This window comes from Thermobia domestica, chromosome 16 (genome assembly GCF_964235325.1).
Source record: "Thermobia domestica chromosome 16, izTheDome1.hap1.1, whole genome shotgun sequence".
Classification (NCBI taxonomy): Eukaryota; Metazoa; Arthropoda; class Insecta; order Zygentoma; family Lepismatidae; genus Thermobia; species Thermobia domestica.
In genome coordinates, this window is record NC_137469.1 from 73,172,000 (window position 1) to 73,180,785 (window position 8,786).

Sequence of the window (8,786 nt, forward strand, 5' to 3'; positions counted from 1 at the left end):
AAGCTAATTAAGAGTTCTGTTCCATTATTGAATCACTGAGAAATTTAACTATTCACTGGTTATTGCATAAGGCATGATCAAGCAGCTGTTTTTTTGTAAGAAAACGGAAAATACCGAAATAATATCGATCAATAAAATTTTTCGATATCAATATTTCAAAATATATATTCGATGGATCGAGGTATCCACATATAACACAGTCCTAATCCAATGCCCTTGACCAGGTCCGGATTGCATTGAGTCATGTAGCAAGATTATCTACTGTATAGGTTGCTTTTACTTCTGCATAGGTAAATGTCCTCTGGGTAAGAGGATAGACTATGTTAACTGGTTTTATCTTCTGTTTTTTTTTTTTTAAATAAAAATTATGCAAGATAGTAGTATATAAATCTTTTATTGTGATCAAACATGCAAATTTGTGTATAGTTTTTCCTTTAAGAAATAATAAAAAAATACTATCTCGTAGATATCTTAAACAGCACCTTGAAACAGTTTCTACATTTCTTCCTTGCGTGACCTTCGATGTTAGCCGCCCGAGGCAACTACGAGTTCGTCCGATGCTATGCTGCTAGTTGAGAATAAATATATATGATTGAGAGCGGGAAGTAGTAGCCAAGTGCCCCCTTGGCTCAGTGGTTAGAGCACTGGTCTCGTAAACCAGGGGTCGTGAGTTCGAATCTCACAGGGGGCAATAGAAAAATTTTAAAACCTGTTCACTTATTGTCTACGTATTTGTTTTAACTTTCGTGTCATGAAAATACTGGATAGATAGAGGGTGATAATGAGGATTTTGACAGTGAGCTCTTTTTTTAAAGTTAATTACTACTATTATCTGTTAATAGAATTATATCATTATAGAGGGTATTAATGAACTCCGAGTCATAAATTTGCGAGCTCTTGAAATTCTCGCAACTGAAATAATTTGCCACAGAACAAAGGAAGTTTTTATCGAATAACAAAGCTGCGTGTGCATTCGCTAACACTCGAAGGCGGCATTAAGTCAAAAGGCAATTACGTTTTAGAATAGTACATATAGTAGTCTATAGTTTATTCAAGGAACGTTCAGTACCTCATGTAAACAGATACACGTGGTAATTGTTTCACTTTATTGGTTGAAGAGCCTTGGAACATCCATGCGGCAGAAGAAAAGAGTCCATTGTCAAATAAGCTGTTTTTCAATCTTTCTGTTGCTTGTAAGGCTCATTACCAGAAATGCAATTTCCTTACAGTTATATAACAGAAACAACATGGTGTCTAAGAACTAAATTGAATTAATGCATTAAAAGAGAATACGCATGCGCAGAAAGTGGCTTTGACCCACCTTACGAGCGAATCACGGTTTACAGTATGGCTGCGTGCGAGGAATATGTAAAACACCTACAGGGCACAAGCACGTGCTTATCGAAAGAAGCGCTGACCGATAGCCAATCATCCGATGACTGGCGGAGTAATACCATTCTGTAATGTTTACATCAGGATCAGAAGGTTCGTTGAATGAACTTTAAAACGTAGTACATTGTAAGTAGGTTGGAATCAACTGCTTTGTGTTTATGTTTTGATCCATAATGAAATTCTTATTTATGAATGTAGAAATTAATCACTATGGAGATTTCCACTAAAATATGGATTTAATATTTAAATTCGAAAATGAATGGAAAATATTGATGTAAAATGTCCTTTAAAATAGTTCTCCAAATGCTTTCCAATATTTGGAGATATAAAGAAAAGAAATATGCAGCCCCTCCATGAGTTTGAGAAACACATGCCTCTTAATAAATTGTATGTATAATAATAATAAAAAATATGAAATTTACGTCGGTGGACAATCTTGCCCCCTAGCAAAATCTGAAATGACAGTACTAGAAATACGGTCCAAAGAGCATATCTTCCCGATGGTCCCAGTGACGTAGCCAGAGATCCATCAAGAGAGGCTCACCTAAATGCATATGCATATACATATAGCCATAGTTATGAATTTGAGCACACTACTGATTTTTCTTAAGATTTTTGTTTTTAAAGAACTTGTATCCATCAGGGTTGAAAAAAAATCGTTTTTTAAAAAAAGAACGTTTTTTATGTTTAAAACGTTTTTTTGTTTAAAACGTTTTAAACGTTTAAAACAAAGTACTTTGTTTTAAAAAAACACGTTTAAAATGTTTATTTTGTTTAAAACAATAATCTAAATACACATATATATTACATTTTTACACTCTTAGGTATTGCTTGCCATCTATATTCAACCGCTAGATCAAATTTCGGGAACTTCCCTAATCTGGATCTGCCCAAATGTTCAATTCCGGAGAAAGAATCGGGATTTTCCCGATCTCAGTTCACGGAATATGTAGTTTAGTTTCTTTGTGTTACGTTCTACTGGTCGTTTGCATTCTTAACAGGGGTGTAGGTAAGGGGGGGCCCGTCGGGGCCAGGCCCCCCCAAATGGTTTCCTGGCCCCTCCAAATGACCAGCTTTTAAAATATCATAGTAAAATTATCTCGCTTCATTCATTTAAAAGTAACAAAGTTTATTGACAATTAATAATTTATGGTAAAAAAGTATAGAGAAATATTGTTTTTCCATACCGATCGAAAAATAGTATAGTATCTCTTCCTTATACTGATCGGAAAATAGGATACTTTTTGTGACAGCAGATTACACAATTTACTGCGATTTATATTTGACAGTTTGAAGACAAACGTTTTAACAAGGTACTACAAATACAGCCATAAAACAAAGGTGTTAAACTGATTTGTAAGTACAGTATATTTTATATGCTTTAACAAGTGTTTTAAAAGACATAGAGGATGGAAAATTTGGTGAGAAACAATGCTTTTATTCAATTTGGATTTCATTCGCTCTCTTTTATTTCTACTCAATGTAATAAAATAATTATGTTTTGTTTTAGTCACGAATAATAAATAAATATTTTTGTCAGGAAACCATAAAGAAATTAAGTGAAATTTCAAAGAAAATCAATCTTGTGTAGATAGGTTCTGTATACAAGTTCTTAAATTTAAAGGTAACCCAGAAAAATTTTGTTGGTTTTCACCCACCACCTTCGAACATCGATATGTCACCTAACCTGGAAGATCAAAAAGAGTCCCCATCAGCATTGACGACCTTCTGAAAACGTTCTGAAAGGCCATGGAATCCACCGCGGTAGAACTTGGTGGGCCGTGGAACGAAGAAAGTATCAGGTGCATTTTGCACTTTTACTAGGGATTTGAACTAGTGTCCTCTAAGGTGATTGTGTAAAGAATGGAACAGGTGATAGTCGGACGGTGCAATACCCGGGAAATATAGTGGTTGCAATATTGTTTCCTATCCAAGGCGGAAAATGGTGTCCTGAGTCATCCTAGCCACGTGGGACTTAGCGTTGTGCCGTAAACGAGGACCCATTTGCAATTCAAAAGTGATGGCTCCAGAGTTTTGATTTTTTGTTGAGTACAGCTCAACTACTGACACTACACAGTTGCATTGATACTCTAACCAGCTGGTAGCAGTTCCCGATGCACGATGCACCAAACACACAGAAGGACCTTCTTCTGGTACAGTGCTGGTTTCGGCTGTTTTGAAATCGATTCATGGGATGCTATCCAATGATGACGGCGCCGTGGAGCTTCGTATAGGACACACTTTTTATCACATGTCAACGCCCTGTCCAGAAATGGCTCCGAAACAGTAAATAAACACAAGCGACTGCCGCGTTGCCTTCTGTCCCGGAGTCAAAATATGTGAGACCCATCGACCCAACTTGTAGTGCTTCACAAGTTGATGGATTTGCTGCCGAGTGGTTTCTCCACACACTGAATTGTAGCCCCAGCTCCTCTTTGTACATGTGTTGGTATTCTGGCACGTGGTGTTTTCGGGTGTTTCGTCATCAGTAGGGGACACATGTATGTTCTGCCCCACTTTCCCCCTCCGCCCCCTAACTATTAAAAATTTATGAAGCCGCCACTGTGCACTTTAACACAGAGGGATACTCCAAAGTGAGATTGAATATGCTTTTATGACATTTAAAATCATAAAAACTTACATCTAAAAACTTATAACTAACTTACATCTAAAACTTATAACTAACTTACATCTACTTCTTTTCTATCTTATAATGACCCCAACCTAATGTATTTACCCCATCTCGTAATATATATCTCTTATCATCTGAAGAATCTAATGCTAGCTTATGAACGGTTATACTATATATATCGTGCTTATAACTTCTAATGAGGTTTATGTCTTTATACGTTTTAACATTTTTAAATAAGCTTTCTTTATAATCATCAAACTGCAACTCCTTTGATATTACAGCTTTAGTTACTCCTTTAGCCTTTTTCTCTTCTTTATTTTCTACTCTATAAGCATACATCTTTGATCTCAATCCAATAAACTCCGTCATTATCTTACCTTTATTCTCATCTTTCATTTTACCTATTACTTTTTTGTTTATTAGTGGTAGTCCATATATGTTATTTTCCTTGTATTCGCTCGTATCAAACTGGTCAACTATTTCTGCTATATCTTTATAAAAGTCATCAGTCTCAATCTCGTATATAAAGCTATCAGTATCCATATAACATAAATCTATATTGTTTCCATATTTCGGCTTCATCGTGTTATAATGAAAATCATACATTAACAGTTTTGATAGTTCTAATACACTCATACCAACATATATTGACTTATTAAATATCAATCGCTCTTTTTTCATATGTATGGCACACAAATTCTCTGTAAATATTGTTCTGTAATCAAAATTAGGTTTGGCAATTAATTTTTCTACTCTTTCAGGATCACATTCTAATTCTATGGGCTGCCTCTTTCTAATATTTTCCATTGTTTTTCCGAATACTGAGTTATTCATGAGCTTATAAAAGTCTTCTTCAAACTTGTTTTTAGCTTGCGTTCTCATATTTGTATTTAAATCAATGTATTTCTTTAACCAGTCTGATTGTTTGAATTCTAATACTCTATGCACTTTCTTTAATCTCATTCCAAGTGACATATATAGTTTTAAGTTCCTATAGTGAATTACATATCTTTCCTTATTATAAAGTGTCGTTAGTAGTTTTGATTGTTTAGATTCTGGTGGACACATGTTTTCTGGAGCTAATGGTAAATCTGAATGTTTGTTGTGTAAATACTTTGGATATTCTAAATCTACTTCTAATATGTAACCAGTTTCTGAATCATCTGGAATGTTCATTATATCTATGTAAGGTTTAACCCACTTAAAATCTTTATAAGGCATGTATTGACTCATCGCCCATCCATATAAGTTGTTTGCATCTAGATATGCTAGGTATGTTGAACACTCATCCTTATTATAATCTTGCATATATTTGTTGTTAGCTTTTACATATCTTTTACTACATTGTGAGATTCCTCCTCGTATACCCTTTTCTAGCATTAGTATTTTATCATAATCAGTTAACATTTCTAAGTTAATTTTAGTCATCTTTAACATTGCATCCCACGATAGGCCTGGTGCTGTATAATACCAAGCAGGATCTAATCCATATGCCTTTAAACACACATCTCTAAAGTTTTCAAATATATCTGTTAATTGAAGGACATCTGTTTTGTTATAATGTTTAGTTAAGTCCTCCAATAACTCTAGATTGAATTCTTTACAAACTCGTACATGAAGCTTATAACGCTCAGGACTCATTTTTTCTCCTGTTAATCTGTTTGTAAATTTGTCTGGAGATAATGGAACAGGTTCTTTCAATTATTCAAATGAATCAACATAATCAAATGGATAATCACCTTTAGTATTAACTAAATCAAGTTTATCAATCGGGAAAAACTTTAATGTTTCTCGAAATTGTTCTGGCTTTAAATTCTTTGTTAACTCTGCTAAACTTTTTGGCATAAATCTAAATGAATCAACAAATCTTAAATTTATTCCATCTTTTTCTGATCCTGCTTTTATATATTTTTCATTTGTTATGTACCTTTCCTCATTATTAGCGATCAGTTTAATTTTCTGTGTATCATAAGCTAACTCCTTAATAAACAAATGCGTATCATAGCCAGTTAAGTTGTGAAGAAATACAGGAACAAAGTTAGGATTTTTATAGTTTAAATTGCAATAACTGTGAGCTGCACCTCTAAACTTTCCAGTTAAATGATCATGATCTCTTACTTTTGCTTTATTTTTATTTATCTTATACAAACATTTTTTTAAGTCATGCTTCCATTCTTCTATTTTTTCACTCATATCATCTTTATCCTTGTAGAACTATATTTTCTTCTTCAGTATACTTATTTTTTTCTCAACAGCTGGTGGTAAGTCATTCAAGTTTTTCTCACATATATGACAAGTATCCGAACTGTTATAAGCTTCTATTTCCTCCTCACTAAGCGGGATCATATCAACTACCCTTTTATATATTTCTAATATTTCTATTGCTTCCTTTTGTAACATTTCAATAAATACTTTTGCAGCATTTGGACCTATATAACTAACAGGAGCTTTATAGTCCCCATTTGAATATTTGACATAGTAACAAAAACTCATTGGTTCATGCTTTTGATATTTTACTGTTTTACTACAATTATGCTCTATTTTTAACTTACATAAGATACATTTGAAGTCAGCCATTATCGTAAATGGAACTCTTAATGATCGATTATAGTTTTGAAACTTTATTTGATTGTCGTATGGTTTAGGAAGTTCTATTCTAACAGCCTCATGTTCTTTACAATATAGCTCGTGGTTCTGTAACTGCTTCTCATTTCGAAAGTGTCTTGTTAAACATCTATCACAAAAGTATAACTTCTCAGTATGTTTTGTCACTTGACTTCTTATTAATCGTGATAGGTCTTTTATCCAACAAAAATGATTGTTTTTTTCATCTTTTACATATAATAAATTGATATGAGTTTCCTGCTTATTTTTTGTGATTTGAAGTGGATATATATTATAGTTCTTGTCATAGCTGTAAACATTGATGGAAATATTACTTCTTTTTTCAAATTTAACTATATCTTTTAACTGTACAGGAAACTCAATACCATCGCAATATTTCTTTTGTAATTCATTAACAAGTTGTTTATAACGAGAGGGTCTTTGAGGATTTTTTGAAACGGTTGTATCAATAGGTTTTAAATAACTTGCAATAGAATATAAGAAACATTTATTATCTTTATTTTGAATATTCATTACTGCTTTCTTATCTTTAATCTGCTTTGGGAGTTCAATATAGGAAGCTCTTAATGGTACATAATTATTTAATCTGATTTCTAGGTGTTTAATTTGGTGTAATGTCCATCCTGATCCTCTACCTTCAAACTCTTCCATTTCTCTACGAAGTTTTTGTTTGGCATAAGATATATATTCACTTAAGTCAGTTGATTCTAATATTCTTTCGTTTGATGTTTTGAAATTGCGCTCTTGTATTTCTTTATCTTTAATATAGTCACAAATGAAAACAAGGTTAACTTTAACAGGGTGAAATTTTAATTCCTCTTTGATTTTGTTAATAGCAACTCTTCCACTTGTATCTAAAAATTTTATTGGGTCTTTATATCCTCCTGTTTTCAACTTTAATGGTTTGTAAACGCTTCTTGAGTGCTGTTTCTTCTAATTCTACTTTGATGGGTATACGTGCTGGTTTCGGTTCTTCAATTACTTCTTGTTTAAAGGGGAATATATCTCTAATCTGTCTTCTGCTTTGCTCATCTTCATACTGTTTAAGAAGGTCTATCAGTTCTGCTTTTCTTAATCGGGAATATCTTCTGATTCCCCTCTCTTTACATTGTCGTCTTAACTCTACTACAGTAAACTTGCTATAATTACTCATCTTATTTATACTATAGAAAATCTTTATACTCTTCAATTTCTATCTTCACCGGATTGTTTCAGTTCATTTTCATTTGTCCTAATACAACGCTTAACATTGTACACTCCTGCCATTGTCTACATATTACGTGTTGTATTAGAACAGGACTTTCATGGGAATAACCCATCAAAGTTATATTAAAATTAAATCATTTTTGTAAACTTACTCATCATCATCATCATCATCATAATCACTACCATATTTATATTCATCATCACTACTCAAATCAGATGTTTTCTGTTGCATTGTTAATAATTCTTTTTCCTTTAACAGTATTTGCTTCTCTAGTAGTGCTGCTAAAAGTTTAAGATCTTCATGAATGAGGTTAAGTCTATTATGTAATAAATCAAATTCTTTCTCCATATTTATTATATACAAAACCAACAAAAATGAAATAAATTTAAAAAACTAAGAATAAAAACGAACATGACTACTGCTAAGGAAATATTATCTTACAAACCTATATTTGATTGTGTATGTAAATATTTAGATATTGGTGGTTATAATGATGAAGACAAAATAAACTTTAGCATCTCAATAGGTATGTTAGATCATTTGTTCAAGAAAGCCACTAAAGAAAACAACTCACTTCTTATACAAAACATTCTTTATGCAAACGTTATGGACTTGTCTGATGAAATATTAGATTCACTGACTAATGAGCAATGGTTATCTATAGGTTATGATGATTATGAGGAGGAATATAACTATGATCACATTACAGAAGACTTCATACGCAAATATCAGGAGAAAGTTAATTTGATTGAAATATGTTTATGGAAAAAGTTATCGGAAGAGTTTATAAGAGAATTTGCAGATAAAGTTGATTGGGGGATTATTTCAGGAAGCCAAGACTTATCAGAAAACTTTATAAGATAATTTGCAGATAGAGTTGATTGGGGAGAAGTATCGTATAAAAACCTATCTGAAGAATTTATTAGTGAG

At 32.7% G+C, this 8,786-nt stretch overlaps 1 non-coding gene across 1 annotated transcript; it reads left to right on the forward strand.

The window, feature by feature from the left end:
- The first annotated feature begins 618 nt into the window (after positions 1–618).
- Positions 619–691, forward strand: TRNAT-CGU (transfer RNA threonine (anticodon CGU)). Its single transcript has one exon. It is a non-coding gene; the product is annotated as a tRNA-Thr (tRNA).
- The last annotated feature ends 8,095 nt before the right edge of the window (positions 692–8,786 follow it).